Here is a 17686-nt window from a genome sequence, read left to right as displayed (position 1 = left end):
GTACTGCTCGATTTGCTCGAACAGGCCCAGTAACGTCTCCATCGTGAGACTTGTTGTTACTGTTTTTGGCATATTGAGTATGTCATGGGGAATAATCCACTAAAAAATATTCAAAAAGCTTTCCTTAGAGGAAAGTGTGTGAAAATTGTTGTATCTCACCTTGGAGCCATTAAGCTCCTGTATCAGAGATCACTAACATGTTGTTACAGGCTGAGCCTTGTGATGTTTATATATATTATTATATATTATATATAACATTTATATAATATATATTTAAATCAAGATAAGTTGCCTTCTACTTTACATCCCATCAAATGTGGTGTGCTACTGTTAGTATATCAGTGGCGCAAAATATGAGATATTGCTCCAGGAATTCTAAAATTTTAAACAATGTGCTAGAGCTGGAGTTAAATTTTTAACTGGATGGTGATTTGGGGGCCCAGAGGCATCTCTGCAGTTTGTTGATCTCTTTTGAGAGTTATTTATGAGTCTCTGGATCATAGCCATTAATGAGCTTACATGGCGCCCAGAGGCAGTTTGTGGGTATGACTGCCAGGAACTGGGAAGCACAGGGAGACTGGGGGAAAGACGCCCATTCCCGACTTCGTAAGATCATGGAGGTTTCAGACAAAAACCAAATACCTGGGTTTTGAAGAGCATTCTTACTTATGCATGAGGTGCTCATTCCAAGTCTGTGAAGATTGGTCAAGAGCATGGCAGTGATTGGGTTCTGGAGTTTGCGGCTGCTGGGTTCTGTTGGGGCAGGCAGAGGTACTCACCCACCCCCTCTGAGGTGCCCCGGATGAAGTCAGCCTGGCGCCAGGTGAGAAGGTATCTCTGCAGTGTGTTGCTCTCTTCCGAGATTTATTTGTGAGTCTCATGTTTTCTAGTTTGAATATATACATCAAATCCATATAAATCATCTAAACAACTTTAAGTTTAGAGTTATTTGATACTATTATAAATGATATTTTTAATTTTCAATTTCCAGTTTTTAAATCACTGGTAGCATATAGAAATATAATGTACTTTTGTATATTAACTAAAATGTGTGATCTTGCTAACTCCAGTTATTATTTATAGGAACTTCTGTGTATAATCATGATGATTTATATACACATTGTCTGGAAATAAATATAATTTGACTACTTCCTCTCTAATCTAGATACCTCTTTTACTGTTGTTGCTCCTTCTGTTTAATTGTACTGGGTTGGACTTGATTGTAATGTGGAATAGAAGTAACGGAAGTGGAGAACCTTGCCTGTCACTGAGAATGGTGAAGAAAGCATTAGACAGTCTCTATTAAGCATGATGTGAGTTTGGGGTTTTACATAGAAATCCTTAATCACATTGAAAAATATTTCTTCTAGATCTAGTTTTCAGAGAGTTATTTTCATGAGTGAATGGTGAATTTTCTAATATATTTGTGTATACATTGAGATGATTACATTATTTGTTTCTTTATTTCCTTGTTATGGTAAGTGGCATAGATTGATTTTCAATTATTCAACTAACTTTAAACTTCTGAGATAAATTGAACTTGGCCTTGATGTTTTATGATTTATTATTTTTCTATTGTTTTGACAATATTTTGATAAGATATTTGCATCTATACTTATGGGGGCATTGGTCTATGATTTTACTTTCTTATATTTTTGTTTGACTTGAGTGTTAGAATACTTAAAGGGTTAGATATGTTTTATCCTTTTTAAAAATTTTTATTTTTAAACTTGCTATAAATTGTATGCTTTAAACCAATTTTAACATTTTAAATTTAACAGTTTAAACACTTTACTCTTAATGTTTCTTTGAATTTGATTTGCTCTTTTTTGAAGTCTCCTTAAGGCAGAATATTGATATGCTTATATATTTTCTAATAAAGAATACTATTAACCCATATAAAACCATGCATTTCCCTCAAGTCATCCCTTTTACTTATTTGAGTTCAGTTGTTTTGATATATTGTGTTTTAATTATTTAGTTCCGAATACCTTGCCATTTTTCTTATAATTTATTATAACACATGGGTTTTTTAAAAGTATTTGATTAAATCTAACATCTTAAATTACAGCCTAGGTCTCTTACTTTTTATTGATTTCTAACATAACATAGTTGTGGTCAAGGTAAACTCTCTGTTTAACTTCAACAATGAAAAGTTTCTCATAGGGACCAAGAGACAGTAAATTTCCAACCTGGGTTCAGTAATTGGTCCCACAATGTATCCTGATGTCCTCTGAGCATACTTGGTGGAGCCCAGGATGCTTCCAAGCTCAGTTGGGGAGACTCAGGGAATCCCTAGCATCACAGTGCTCAAGCAGCATCACATCTTTCAGTTCTCCTGTTGAACCACCAATCAGGTTGGCCAAGAACCATCAAGTACCACTTGGGAGAAACCCACCTTCCCCAAATATTTCTTATAATGTGCTTTGTGCGTTATATGGTGCCTATGAGTAAATGTTTCATTCTTAATTCAGCAATAGTATCTAGGAACCATAATAATAATACAGTGGAGAGGCACTTGCCTTGCACATTGACAAATAAAGTTTGATATTCAGACCCATCTGGTCCCCTGAAGCTGTCAAGAGTGATCCTGAAGCACGGATCCAGGAGTAAGCCCTGAGCAATGCCTGGTGTCCACAACCCCTCCCCTCAAAGAGAACAAGGGTATCTGTATTTTCTGTGTTTGAGGCTATGCTGGGAGTTGTGTTAAGCAGGTCAAACTGCTTTGTAGATCTATTTACTCTTGTGTATTCATATATATTCTAGATAGTCTATAAATCTTTTGTTCAATGTTCATAAATGACTAGAAAACAGCATTCAACTATCTCTGAGTTCCCATGTTTCTATTTCTCCCTCTAGGACTGTCACTATTTACTTCATGGGTTTGACGCACCCCTATATAGGATTTGTATACCACTTTCCTGGTATACTCTTTGTCCTGAAGTATATTATGTTTGACATTAGTATAGCTACAAGCTCATTTATTTCTTTCCATTGTTATTTTCCTAGAGAGGTGAATTTCATCTTCTGTGAAATTGGTCATTTTGCAGTGAAAAATTAAGTGACTTTGAGTTCATCCAGCATTGCACCTAATTCCAAAACATCTTCATCACCCCGAGGAAAGTCTGGCCTCAAGAAGCAGTTGCTACTAATTCTTCTATGCCCTCAATTTCTGGGAGCTCCCAACCTGCGTCTGCCCCTGTGAATTTTCCTCTTCTGGATATTTTATGTAAACAGAATCATGCACCATGTATATGTAGTAGAATGATATGTCAATTATTTTTTCTTCTTTGCAATCTGTCTGTATGTTAATATTAAGGTGTATTTTAATTAAATAGCATATCATTTGTTCTTGTTGATAATTTCATCCTTTAAAAATGAGAGATTAATTTATTTAAATTTTCTATATTTATTGCTATGGCTGGGATGATACCATGATTTGTAATAAGAAAAATATATCGATCTTTATACTATTTTGCCACAGAAGTCCTAAAACTCATGCCATATCTTGTGATGAGAGCTTTTATGAAACCTTTTGTCCTGTTAATGAAGTAAGTTTTAGAAAGCTCCTAAGGATGAGTACTGGGTGACCTGTAGAATGAAGAGTAGAGGGATGGAAATTTTCAGTCCCACTCTGACCTCAGGAAAAAGGAAAGGGGTTGGAATTCAATCACTAATGATGGTCACTGGTTAATCAGACAAGCTTTTGTAATCAAACTTCATTAACTCCTAAAGGACAGTCATCAGAGTGCTTCTGATTGGTGAACACACAGAGATTTGAAAGAGTAATGTCCTCAGGGAGGGCAGAAGCTCTTGTCCGATGAGTCTCTTCCATATGACTCCAGAGCTTCCCTTTCAGTTGATAATGCTGTAGGGTGTTTGCTTGATTCTTGTGTGTTGCTTAGCAAATTCATCAAATCCAGAGAAGGTGGTATAAAACTTCTTTCAATAGACAGCTGATCTGAAAAAACCAGGTGACAACCTTAGCTTCTGACTGTCATCTGAAGTGTACCTCTGCAAGGCACTTGGTCTTATGGGACTAAGTCCTGTGTCTTTGCAAACATCTTTTTGAGAAGAGAATGTCAGGGGTGAGTCACTTGGTATTAAGGAACTAGACTCCCATACACCCTGCCCGCTGCTTCTCTCTCGTTAGAAGTCTTTGGTGATCAGAAACATGGTTTGGTTTAAGCCTGACAACTAAGAATTTGTTTGTTTTCTACCATGGTCTTTTTTCTCTGGGCCTACATTCCCAACTTCTTTGGTTGAATCAAATATTTCTTAGTCTGCCACTTTAGCTCCATTATTAAATTGTCACCTGGACCTTGGGTACCTCTAGAGATTATAAGATTACATTTTTTATAATCTCTCTTTCTATAAGATCATGATTTTTTACCCCTTAAAAATTATACCAGTGATATGAGCCATATTTCCAAAATACAGATTTTACATAACTAAAAACATCAGATCTAAGTAGCAACTACTGGTACTCTGTAATATGCCTGCCAAGTTAACAGGAGAGTGGAATGAAGATTGAGATGGAGACCAGTGGTGGGTGGGGGAGAAGCTGGGAACACTGGTGGAGGGAGGTTGACACTGGTGAAGAGATTGGTTATTATATGCCTCAAACTTAACTATCAGTGACTTTGTAAATCATGGATCTTAATAATAAAAAAGTAAAAATAATTGTATAAGATTCACTTGCTTACCTCAACACTTTTTGCTTTTGTTTTATTTCCACACATGATATAAACCTTCCCAGAAAATTGAGTATTTATGCACTGGAAAGTCAGACATCTTTAAATAAATATCATTAAATAGATTCATTTGGCTGACTCTGCTCTCAGCAGACATTCAGAGGGAACAGAGGCTCTGTCATTTTCAGACTTTGTTTGCAACATGAATGTGAGTATTAAGATATAGTCAACATGACTAAGAATAGAAAGTGTGGAAGAAATAGCAGCTTTATAACCAACTCATTTCAGATGTGTTTATTTCACTTCTTTGTTCTTTCCATGAAGAAAAGATATGGGATCTTATATAGATAGAAGCGAAGATTTGAAATGTGCTCTCTAGCTGAAAGTCACACTTAACAACTCCTCCCTGTCATATAATAGGAAACACATTTTTGCCAGTTCAAGAGAATATAAAATTTTAATATTAGAGCTTTTGCATTTCAGTATCACCAACGGATACAGAAGGAATGCTTGGATGCATAGAGAGCAATGGGGAGGTTTTTTTCAGGAATCTAAGCAAGTACTGATGACCTGAGACAGAAAAGAAATGGGGACAATTGATGAAGCCACAGTACAGAGGGTAGAGAGCTGGCCTCACACGTGTAATTCCCAGGCTCAATCCCTGGCACCCTGCATGGTTCCTTGAGCCCATCGAGAGTGATCTTTAAGTGCAGAGTCAGGAGAAAGCCCTGAGCACTGTCAGGTGTGGCCTAAATACCACACTCACACACACACACACACACACACACAGAATAAGAAGAAAAGACAATATGAGATATGTCAAGAATACAATTTGACTGTGAGGACTGTTGTATAGAGAAAGTAAGGGGATAGAATTAGTCGTAGCAGGGGAAGCTGATTTGGGGGGGGGGGGGGGGGCACCAGGCACTGATTTTGGGAGCCAAGGTATAGTTGGGCTTCATATGAAGTGTACCTTTGAGTAGCAAGTGAACATGTCCTGAAGGTGGAAAACTTAGGGGAGACATCAGGACTCTACAGATGTGTTCTTTGAGGAGTCAGGAGTCCTTTTGCCCCTGGAAGTACATCAGTCTTTGCTAGGGCAGGACTAAAGAATCAAAGTTTGGGATTCTTAGCAGCAATAGACTAAGGGTCATACTAATTTTGAATCAGGATAGGAGATTCAGAACATGTGGTGTGGTGTCCACAGAGGATCAGATACAGTTACTTCTACCAGTATAGCAAATTTTATAACCCTCTTACTTAAAACAACTAAAGCTATTATATTGAGAATATTTTAAAGTGATCTATGGCTGGCAAGGAATTAAAGAAAAATGTAGAGTGTTTAAAATGAAGTAAAAATTGGAATAGCTTGGATTATGGCTTTGTTTTAGGAAACATCCAGCAGAAACTCCTTTGGAATCTCCCCAGCCAAAGCTTTTCATGCTGTGCTGTGGGCTTAATGACATAAGTCTGACTCAATGGGGCAGTTATTAGGAGACCCCTCAGAACACTGTGGCTTCTGAAAACTACACTTTCCTTGTAAAAATAAACTAGAGTTAAATCTATTACTTAGGCAAATTCCTGCATATGCCTTTGTTTTGGCAGACAGAATAGATAAATCTCTCTTCAAATGTACAAAGCACCCCTCATGCAAGCTTAGTAACCCATATTTACCGTACTTGATTGGCCTAAAGCATTTCAAGCTGAGATTTGATTTTAAAGCTATTCCCGTTTGGTCTGTCACCATGACCTTCACTAGGTACCTACATTACTCATATTATATCACTCAAACTGCATCTTCAAAAAGGCTTCAAAGAACATTCTCAGAAAACGTTCCAGGGAAGGTGAGTTCTGAGTCAGAATTCATAAAACATTCACAGACCCTGTTACCAATGGAAGTAAAACTCTCTCCCATAGAAAAATGGTCAAAACTCTTTCATTATAGAGGGCTGGGCATGTTAGTGGTAGAATGCGTGTTTTACAGTTATGAGACCCTGGGTTACATATCTGACACCAAAAAAATATAATTAAACAAAAAATGTTTTTAATGAAAAAACTACTAAGTTAACATTGATATCAACTCAACCAGTGACTTGATCTAGTCCAGGATCCATGATGAATTTATCACTGGCTCTTCAGTCTCTAACAATGCAGACCAGTTCCTCAATGCTTGTTTCACAGCCATGGAAAGTTGAATATCTTTCAATATGGACCTGGAGAGACAGTACAATGGGTAAAATGCTTGTCTTGCATGTAACCAACCTGCATTTGTTCTCCACCACTTCATATAATTCCCCAACCCCCTCTAGGAATAATCTCTGACCACAGGGTCAGTAGTAAGCCTTGAGCGCAGCTAGATGTGGCCCAAGAACCAAAAAGAAAAAAAGAAAAAGAAAAGTGAAAGGAAGGAAGCAAGGAAGCAAGGAAGGAAGGAAGGAAGGAAGGAAGGAAGGAAGGAAGGAAGGAAGGAAGGAAGGAAGGGATGGAGGATGGGAGGAAGGGAGGCAGGGAGGGAGGGAGGGAGGGAGGGAGGGAGGGAGGGAGGGAGGGAGGGAGGGAGGGAGGGAGGAAGGACATAGAAAAAAAATTAGAACATTGCTGTATCATTTAGAGTGGTGTCTCTGAGATTTTTTTCATTGTAACTATTTAATGTGAGGGGTCAGATAGATTGCTTAATGTCTGAGTGCACAGTTTGTGTACGGGACACCTAGGTTTTATCCCCAGCCTCACATGACCCCTGAATACCACTGGGAGGGACACCTAAGCACAGAGCTGAGAGTTCACCCAAGCATTAACAGGTGTGGTCCCCAAACCAGAAAGAATTTTAATTAAAAAATTAAAAATCACTTAGTTCCTTTTCTTATTAATAAATCACATTAATAGATAAAATTTTTCATTATTATACTTCCGCATGTGTTAGCTGGTTTCTAAATCTGATGAATCCTTTACCAATTAATGCTAACTCCAAATTGGCAATGACAGGACTATTACTGTAGAAACTTGTTTCTCCAAACAATGTTTCTTTTGATCCTCCAAAAGAAATTCGTATAAAGATGACAATGGAAATATGGAAAGAATGGAAAGAATTCTGTACTTACTGATGCTACCCAAAACAACTGATTTTGTGTAAAGAGACCATAGGCAACACTTAGAGGGTTTTGTTGAATGCCTTCTTGAGACCAGTGAAGGACTTAGCTTAGCACCACGATTATTTTCCTTATCTAAAACTAGCTAAGAGGTATTGACTCATTTAATATTAACAACATCTTTATTAAATTGAATTCTCCAGGAAATAAACTGTGAGATAAAGAAATGCCTGCAGGAAGTTCACTGGGGAATGACTATCTTAAGGGCTAACATCTGTGAGGGACTGAGCGCAAGGATGGAAGTGGGAAGAGTTGAGCTGTGATAAAATTGGACGAAATGCATTGGCTTAATCTATGGGTCACTGAGGCCAGGAAGAATTTTCAGAATTTCCAGGGTTGGGGCATGAGAGTGGAATCTTTAAGTGTCCACTTTGACCCTTTATTATGTAGCCAGCCCAGGAAAGGGATGGGAGCTTGGGCTCTGCAGTATATTTGACATAGGGCAAGTCCCAAGATGATAATCAGTTGCAGCCTATCAGCTTCCAGGCCTCCCAAAAGCTGTGTGTGTGTAGTGGTGGGTGTAGGGTAGGAGGTGGAGGTGGAGTGGGATAGGGGTTCCCGAGTGGTGAGTACCTCTGGAGGAAAAGTCTGCACCACACACTATTTTATTCAGTATAGCACTTCTGATGGATCAGTATGTGGCTGGGTACCCAGTACCCAGCTATAGCCATGCTCAAGGCCACTCTCCACATGCTCAGATGAGCCTCACGCATGAAGGACCCAACAGAAGAACCCAGGTATGCGGGACCCAAGGCTGAGATCTCTAAGCCTTCTCGGATATGGACTGGGTCTCCTCCACCCAGATCTCCCATTTTCTAGTACCTTTTCCAATAACATTCTCAAACTGCCCCTGGCACCATGTAATCTCATCAACGGCCAATATCCAGAGACTATAAAAAAAAAAGCTCCCAGAAGTGCGACCACATTTGCGGCTACGCGACCTCTTATAGTCTAGCCCACTGATGTATCTAAAGCAGAACACATGTGTTTGATCTTTAACATACTTGCTTGTATTCTCTTATATACGGGCTTAACCTCTGTCCCTCTCAGAGAGCCCAGCAAACTACCCGAGAGAATCCTGCCCAACAGTATAGCCTGGCAAGCTACCCCTGGTGTATTCAATATGCCAAAAACAGTAAAAATAACGGGCCTCATTCTCCTGATCCTGAAAGAGCTTTCAATATGGCAGCGTTGGGAAGCACGAGTAAGGAGAGACTGCTAAAATCTCGGGACTGGGATGAATGGAGGTGTTACTGGCGCCCACTCGAGCAAATCAATGAACAACGGGACAACAATGATACAGTGATACAGTGATGGACCAGTAACATCACTATCTCTGACATTATAAATAAGGAAACTGAGGTTCAGTGAGTTTCACAGTCTGTGAAAGAATCTAACTTTCAAACCAGACCTTCTAGTGCCACAATCAGTGCTCAGAACCATGATGCTGCACTACATCTCTTGGGAATGGAGCCCAATAAATATTTGATGAATCATGAGTGAGCTAATGAGTGAAGACAAGAACTTTCTGCATCATAACATCAATTAAAGTCACTTCCTATAGCTAACACTGTTGATTGTAAGTCTCTTTAATCTGTCTCAAGGGCACAAAAGGAAAACTTTGGAATATCATCTATGATCTGAGGGATTTTGAGCAGAGTTGAGGTTGGTCTGTCATGGTTAAAATTATAAAATCTAAACCCAAGACAATAAATGCCTTCTCCATCTATTATTTCTGATGAGAAATTACTGAATTTAGGCTTGGATTGTGTTTTTTTTTCCCACTTCCCTATTATTTAAAAATGAATGTTCACCCCTCCCTTGTGTGTGTGTGTGTGTGTGTTTTAAATGTAGGAGTACTGCTATTTATTCAGCCATCGGTTAAGCTGATTGAATTGGGCATGAACTCCACATTGCTTTTTTTTTATTCAGAATGTTAATTTTGTTATTTATTATTATTATTATTATTATTATTTAAGTTACAAAGCTTACCTGTTTGAGTTTCAGTCATACAATGATCGATAACCCAACCCTCCAACAATGCACATCTTCCACCACCAAGGTCCCCAGTATCCACCCCTATCCCACTCCTCCCCCTACCTCTATGGCAGACAATCTCCCCCATTATTGTTATGAATAGCATAAGATGTCATGCAGCCACAAGAGTGCCTGCGGCTCCTGGAATTCTAAAATTTTAGATTATTTTGTCAAGAAATCTCTGCAGCAAGCAGCGGAGATTCTTTTGTATGTCTCTGGATCACGGTCATTAAGGAGCTTAAGCAGCAGCCAGAGACAGTTTGTGAGCATGACCTCCAGGGTCCCATGGGGACAGGGTTTGAGAGGGACCAGCCCATCTCCTATCCCTTGAGGCCTGAAGTTTGCTGTCACTGAGCCTTCATACCTGCTCTTCTCATTGGGTTCTGGAAGTTGGCATCTGCTGTTCTTTTTTTAGACTGCAGGTGGAGGGAGGACATCTACCCCCATCTGAGGTACCCTGGTGATGTTGGCCTGGCTTAAAGTCCAGAGGCATCTCTGTAGAGAGCTGCTTGGTTTGGAGATTCTTTTATGTGTCTCTCTGGATCATGGCCTATGTTTCCATCTTTTCCAAAGAAATAAACTTTTGGCATATGCCCTGCAGGGTGCACCCTCTCACCCACAGTGCACCGTGCCACAGGCCCTAACTGTATCTTTTGATCTCTTTGGATTTTTATGGGTCTCTGAAATAAGGCCAATAAATGAGATTGTTTGGCTGAGCTGGATGTGGTTTGTGGGTGTGGCTTCCACATACCTAACTTTTGGCCATTTAATTTCATGGTAAAGTTGGCCCCAAGTTGTTAGGGTCTGGCCAAAGGCATAGCAGCAATTTGGGGGTGTCAGAAAGTCTGAAGACACCATCATGTTGCTAATGCACTTGTCCCATAGGTACAGGTTGACCTGCTGGTGGCACCATACCCATTTCCCTTTTGGTTTAAATGCCACAAAAGCCACAGAAAGTATTCTATCTCCTATTCCAAGCTTGCTTCTCAGAAATTCCTTATGTTGATTAGAAGGACTCCCTTTCGTTTATACTGGAAACAATTCAGGTTTCATTATCTCCCCAATCAAATCATGAGATTGAAAATTCCAATTTTTCTCCTAAGTCTGGATTTATTCAGTGTTTCCTTTCAAGTACCCCACTATTATTCTCCTAATATGAACTACTGCTATGTCTCCCTCATTTTCCTCCCTAGCACCAATATTTGTGAAACCTTTACATCAGTGATACTTAAATTTAGTGAGTATTAGACTCAGGAAAGGATTCTTAAAATTGACATTTCTGGGGGCTGGAGCAAGAGCACAGCGGGAAGGGCGTTTGCCTTTTGATTAAAAAGACATTTATGATCCCCTCCCCAAATTTGATTCAAATTCAGCAGGTTGGGAAGAGGGCTAGAAAATTTGCATTTCCATGTTCCCCCATGTAATTGGTTCAGGGGCCACACTCCAAGAGCCTTCTATATCTCATTATGGCCCAATCATAGCAGTTTAAAGTGATAACATATGTACTCTTAGATCACTGCTAGTCTACTTAACATACATAACTTTCTAATACTGAATCTGATCATGTTTTATTATAACACAATAATATCAACATGATATATGTTTCTAAGCTGAAATATAGCTCAAAGTAAGTCATGTATAAGAGAAGAGAATTCTGGGACTGGTAGTATAGTAGAAGGTATAATAGTACCTTGCTGGCCCCTGTTTGATTCTCAGCACTCCATATTGTATCTAAGCACTTCCAGGAGGGATCCCTGTGCATAGATAGAAAAATAAGTCTTGGATCATCCCAGGATGGGAGAGGCATGCTGAAAGTAGACTATAGACCGAACATGATTGCCACTCAATGCCTCTTCTGCAAACCACAGCACCCAAAAGGAGAGAGAGAACAAAAGGGAATGCCCTGCCACAGAGGCAGGGTGGGACAAGGGGGATGGGGGGGTGGGAGGGATACTGGGATCCGTGGTGGTTGAAAATGGGCACTGGTGGAGGGATGGGTACTTATCATTCTATAATTGAAACCCAAACACAAAAATTTGTAAGTCTACAACTGTACAAAAAAAAAAAAAAGAATAAGCCTCAAGCACTGCTGGCTATGGCCCTCAAACAAACAAAAATTCGGTAGAAGGAAATTCTTAAAAACATCTGGAATCAGCTTTGCTCACACATATTGTGAAAATTCCCTCCCCCGTTCTATAAACACATATATGAATTTTCTATTACTGTAACAAATGATCACAAACTTGCATATTATATCATTAGTATATTAATTAAAGTCATGAAGAGCAGAAGTAAAAGTAAGTTTTCCTCGCCCTCTCCTCTCTGGAAAGAAAGATGGCAGCCGCATGGGAGCCTTGTGGAGAGCAGGTATGAGCCAAGGGTGGGGTGTGACTGAAACCTCATGGGACGGGGGGCGTTCCGGCCCGTCCTTCACGCCCTACCAAGGTCACCAGTTGCCCCCCACGAGCGGTTCTCCGGCACGGTCACGGCCCCAGAAGCACAAGGACTTAATGCAGAAAACCAGCAGCTTGGAGCAGAAAAGCAAATGGACTATGCGTTAATCCACGCCATCATGCCTGCCCGGAGGGGAAAGGGTGTTGCTCCATTCGCCCTCTCCTCTCTGGAAAGAAAGATGGCGGCCTCATGGGAGCCTTGTGGAGAGCAGGTATGAGCCGGGACACGGCCATGACTCCAGAGCACAGAAACCAATCTCTTAATTATCTGACTCTCAGTAGAAATACTTCCAGGGTTAATAAGGAAAATAGCAGAAATCCAAAACCGTGTGGCTGCAATAGCAGCTGCGCAACATCCTTTAATTCTTGAACCCAGCTGTAGAAAGCAAATCATTTCACAATGCTTTTTCAGCATGGCTGATTGGGGGGGGGGGGTAAAGTCTAAATAATAATGGTGCAAGTTTTATCGAAACAATGAAGCTAGTCAAAGTAGATAGAGTGTTAACTAAAATTCATCTGCCTCACAGGCATTGGGGGGAGAAGGTGGGGGTTTATTGGGGTTATTCATGGTGAAAAATAAGTATTGGTAAAGGGAAATGTGATTGATATTTGCATAACCGAGACCTAAACCTGAAAGCTTTGTAACTTTTCCCACAGCGATTCAATAAAAAAAAAAAGACCCTGAAAAAAAAAAAGTAAGTTTTCCTGAGTTGAAATGAAAGATATGGCAAACCTTTTTTTTTTTTTTTTTTTTTTTTTTTGGCTTTTTGGGTCACACCCAGCAATACTCAAGGCTTACTCCTGGATCATGCACTCAGGAATTGCTCCTGGCAGTGCTCGGGGGACCATATGTAATGCTGGGAATCAAACCTGTGTTGGCCATGTTAGCTGCGTGCAAGGCAAACGCCCCACCCGCTGTGCTATCGTTCCAGCCTCAAGATGGCAGATCTTTAGCATGGTGTTCTTTCATTGTTTTTTTGTTTTTTTTTCTCAAAACTTTGTTAAGCAGAGTTTGGGCAAATGACAAAACTGAAACAGTTGCCTGACTGCTTTAGGACAGTGAAACGGAGGAGCCTTGGAGATGTGCCCTCACTGAGTGGAAACAGAGCTTTGATTGTTGTAAACAACCTGGGACTGACTGGACCTCACTGAGCACAAGTTCAGATTACTTTTAAACAGTCAACCATGGGAAGGCAAGTCTCTGGAGACATGACTAGATATGGAAGTCCCTGCTATCTTTGAAGACACACAGGCACCGGTTTTGTTGGGGCAGAGATCTCTGCTGCTTCCAGACAAGATTTGGGTGGAGAGAAACACCAAATGACAAAAGGACCAGTTTCTCCAAAAGAGAGGGATGAAGGAATTCACAGGGAAGAAAACACAAATAATGGTTACAACGAAGGTGAGTAAGTGGTAATACTTCACTGATACCTTCAGCCCTCCATCCCCCCCCTACCTTGACCAGTCCTTTCAGACTCTTCCCCTGGCAGCCTGTAGACACAGGGCTCTATGAAAGACAAAGGCAGGAGGAAAGGGCTAGTTCTGCTAAAGCCCAAGGTGTCAAAGTGGGGACAGATATCAGAGTAATGACTGCACCCCCACACTACACGTGACCTCAATCACATTTACAATTACAGATCTCAGTACATTACGTACAAGAGCGAGTCTGGGAGACGGGATCCCCACAGAGGCTGTGCTGACACAGTCACATGTCTCAGGAATTTTAGACAGGGGTAGGGGAGAGCTGGGTTCCCAGAAAAGGGCACCTAGCCCACCCCACTCCGGGTTCAACTTATCTAGTGTGGATAGTTGTGACTCTGGCTGCAGGGAGCTGGGCCGGCTGCACTGAGGGGCACCACTCTGGGCATCCCGTGACAGGGAGTGGTACAACAGCTAGAAGGGGTGATGCTTGCTGGTGTGCAGGCAGAATGCAGAGTGGCATAGACAGAGCGTGTCCCAGGAGCAAGAGGCACCAGGGAGCCTGAGGCTCAGGCTAGGATGAATGGTCGAGGGTTTCCTGCATGAAATCCGTGTTTGTTAAAAGGCTGAGTCTTACTGTAGACAGACCCAGTCACAGCCGGCAGGCCAGGGGTGCTTGTAGACAAGGATCCACCTTTGTCTGACGCAGAGCCTGTGGACTTATTCTGTGACTGGGATGAGACTCCATAGGTGCCTTTGGCGTAGTCTCTGGCTGCTGTCCCCTGGGTCAGGTGATCAATAGCTCGTGGCATAGCTGTGCTGGACATATCCACAGGCTTGCTGCAACAGGGTGGCAGCAGTGCTGAGGTTCACACCAGGCTGGGAGACAAACATGGTAGGCCAGTACTAAAAGGCGATGGGCACACTAGTGTAATAGGGGAGGGAAGAGTAGCTAAGGACAGGGGGCATCTCGGGGCTGTTGGGCTAGGTGTTGCTTCTGGGAGGGGCTCAGATGTAACTGAGCCAGGGTGGTGGGGATGCAGGGGACACAGAATCACCTTTGCTAAACTTGGCGACATCACCTGAGTAGGGGTGATTAGCAAGGTTCCCATGCTGGCTGGCAGGGATGCAGCCTGGAAAAGGGATTCCATCCATTGACACACTGGCAGCGGCCTGCAGCATCTGGAGCTATCACAGCTCATAGATGCGGTCAGCAGGAAGCAGCCCTCCAAGGCCCAGGAGGTACTGGTTATGCAGAAGTGGGAGCACCCCCTGGGGTGGGTTGGTGTATGCTTTTCCTGAGGTCACCAAGGGTTCATCCCTGGCACTGCTGCTAGGGGCACCCCCTTGGGGAAGACCCCCCCAGGCAGATGCTGTTGGCCATGTTGATGAGACTGGGAAAGCTGAGCCCTGTGGAGATGTCAACTGTGGAGAAGGGGGCAGCCGGCTGAAGGCAAGAGGCAGTCTCATGCTGAAAGTCTCTGTGTGTGTGTGTGTGTGTGTGTGTGTGTGTGTGTGTGTGTGTGTGCGCGCGCGCTATGTTGGACCAAAGGCTGCTGACCTGGGAGAGGAGGCTGCTAGACAGGTAACCTAGCCGCAACAGAAAGGCAAAGTTGCCATGTGCGGGGCTGCAGAGGGCAGAAGAGAGCTGTGGGAGGTGGTGCTGGGCAGGGGGCCCACATAGGCTCTGCACACAACCTTGAAGGCTGGGACAGATGAAGTTGTGTCTATTGTTGGCTGACTTCGACTACCAACATGTCCACTCGTGATAGACCCCAGAGCAGCCTCAGCTGGACTCATGACATTTTGACATGGGACCCTGCTGGGCACAGGGCTCAGGCTGTAGTAGGAGAGGCATCCAGGGACTGCCCACCACACTGGACAGGATGATGATGGAGGTCATGCAGGTGGAGCTCTGCACTGCACTGGGTATTGGTATAGGAGTGTTCAAAGAATCATGTCAAGGCTTTGAATACAAGATGATGAGAATCCCCATTGGTATAGGAATGTTCAAAGAATCATGTTAAGGCTTTGAATACAAGATGATGAGAATCCAGTTACTGTATTCACTGATCCAAATTCAGCGAGAGAGGTTTCTGATCCAAATTCTAGGGTACTAATCTACATTTAACCCAGGGACATTGGCTGAACTGGACATTTCTACCACAGAAGGTCCTCTTCCAGGTGGGAGACAGTCTCTGCCTAAGGAGCGTGGGGGTGGCAGGTGGGGAGACACAGCGATGTCGCCCACAGCCATGCCAGGGAGCTGCAGGAGTCTGTTCACAGTGGAAGCCCTATTAGGGATGGAAGATGTCAGCCTGGGGCGGGAAGGATTCCAGCCTAGGAGGAGGACCAGTGATGGCTAAAGTCTGGTGCTGCAGCCACTGACTCAGCTGTCTGAGAGCTGGGGGTGTCTCAGACTGAGACTTGCAGTCAAAATGATTCAGGACTGAAGACTGGCTGATGCTCTGAGGTCCTACAAATAAGTGGTTGTGCCCGGTTGAACTGGTTGAAGTAGTCATTGAACTGTTTTGTGACGAATTTGCGGGGGGTGGGGATGGGGGTAAAATGGTCCAAACCCAACTAGTCCAGAATCTGGGAGTTGGTGATTTTGGTCATTTCTGAAGGAATGAGCTCTCCAAATACTGGAGCAAGGATAGACAACAAAATCTGAAGAGAATTGGAGTTGACAGCGATGGAGCTGCCAGTTCTGGTACCATCTGATTGCTGTACTGGGGATTTGTGAAGACAAGGGATTGGCTAAAGCCCTTTTGTTGGGATGTTTCAAAGGAGTTAACTTCGGAAGCTTGACTGTGAGGTATGGGCTTCTGGAGCAAGGTTTTGTCCACAATATGACGTGAGCCTCTACTGGAACAGATGAGGCAGTGAAGATCTTGTTTTAGAAGGATTTTCAATCCAGTGTTTTGTCATCCACTCTTCTATAGACTTTTTCCAGACCCCAGTTCCTTCAACTTCCCCATTCTGAGAGACTTCTCTCACTGCGGGTTTCATCTCATAGCCATCCACAGAGGGAGAATCTAAATAGCTGGCAGGATTAAATGTCCCTATAGCCTCAGTTCATAATCTTCCTTTTCCTCTGCCTCCGCCATGTCCAAATCCTCTACCATAAGCTCACTTGTCATGGTCTGAAGGCCTGTCCCCTTGACTGCAATCAATTGCATTCTCTTATCCTCTAAAATCTCAACGCCTCTTCCATTCTGTTTATTGCCACACCTGCGACTCCCTTCCCATTCATTTATCTTCTTTCCACTCTCTTCTTTTCCTGAAACAATTTTTCAAAATTATTCTTCTTCCCTGCTAGTCTCCCATGAAGTCATGTCTGAATTTCCTTTCAGCAATAAACTGATAGCTTTGTTCACATCCCCATTATAACCATAGAGACCCACTATGTATTCAACCTGTTCTCCCCACCCCCACCACCACTTACTTCCGTAAACTGTTTTAACTTTAGCTCCAAACTCAGAGTCATTTTTATCAAAGATCATATGAGCAAGATGCATCATTCAGCTGTTGCCTGTATTACTGACTTCTGAGGCTGTGCTGACTGTGTAGCTTAGATCTTAGTTGTTTCTCAAGCACCATGGGAACAGTTGCTGCTCAGAGAAGTCATTGTATGCAGTATAGAAAAAAAATGTGTGCAAATAGAGAACTTCTGCTGTTCTTATACAGGAGATGCCATTGTGCATGTGTACAGGAGATACCAATGTGCCTCTTACAAAGTAGTGACAGTGGCCATGCTGTTTTTTCTTGATGCTCTGGGGCAAAATTCATCTCTTCACTTGCATTCCCTGGCTCATGCCCCCTTCCTACAGAGCTAATAATGATGGACTGATGCATACTTACTTTCAAACTTGTTTCCATTTTCTTATCTACTCTGATTTGAGTCTTCTAACATTCAACTCATAAGGACTCTTGT

At 42.3% G+C, this 17686-nt stretch overlaps 1 pseudogene; it reads right to left on the bottom strand.

The window, feature by feature from the left end:
• The window catches only part of LOC130044987 (ubiquitin-associated protein 2-like), a 61558-nt pseudogene extending 44288 nt beyond the window's left edge, over window positions 1-17270 (bottom strand).
• Window positions 17271-17686: the final 416 nt, after the last annotated feature.

The sequence above is a fragment of the Sorex fumeus genome, unplaced genomic scaffold, assembly GCF_029834395.1.
Source record: "Sorex fumeus unplaced genomic scaffold, SorFum_2.1 ptg000126l, whole genome shotgun sequence".
In the NCBI taxonomy this organism is placed as follows: domain Eukaryota; kingdom Metazoa; phylum Chordata; class Mammalia; order Eulipotyphla; family Soricidae; genus Sorex; species Sorex fumeus.
The sequence above is the reverse complement of the archived record's forward strand: the minus strand, read 5'-3'. Positions and strand labels throughout refer to the sequence as shown.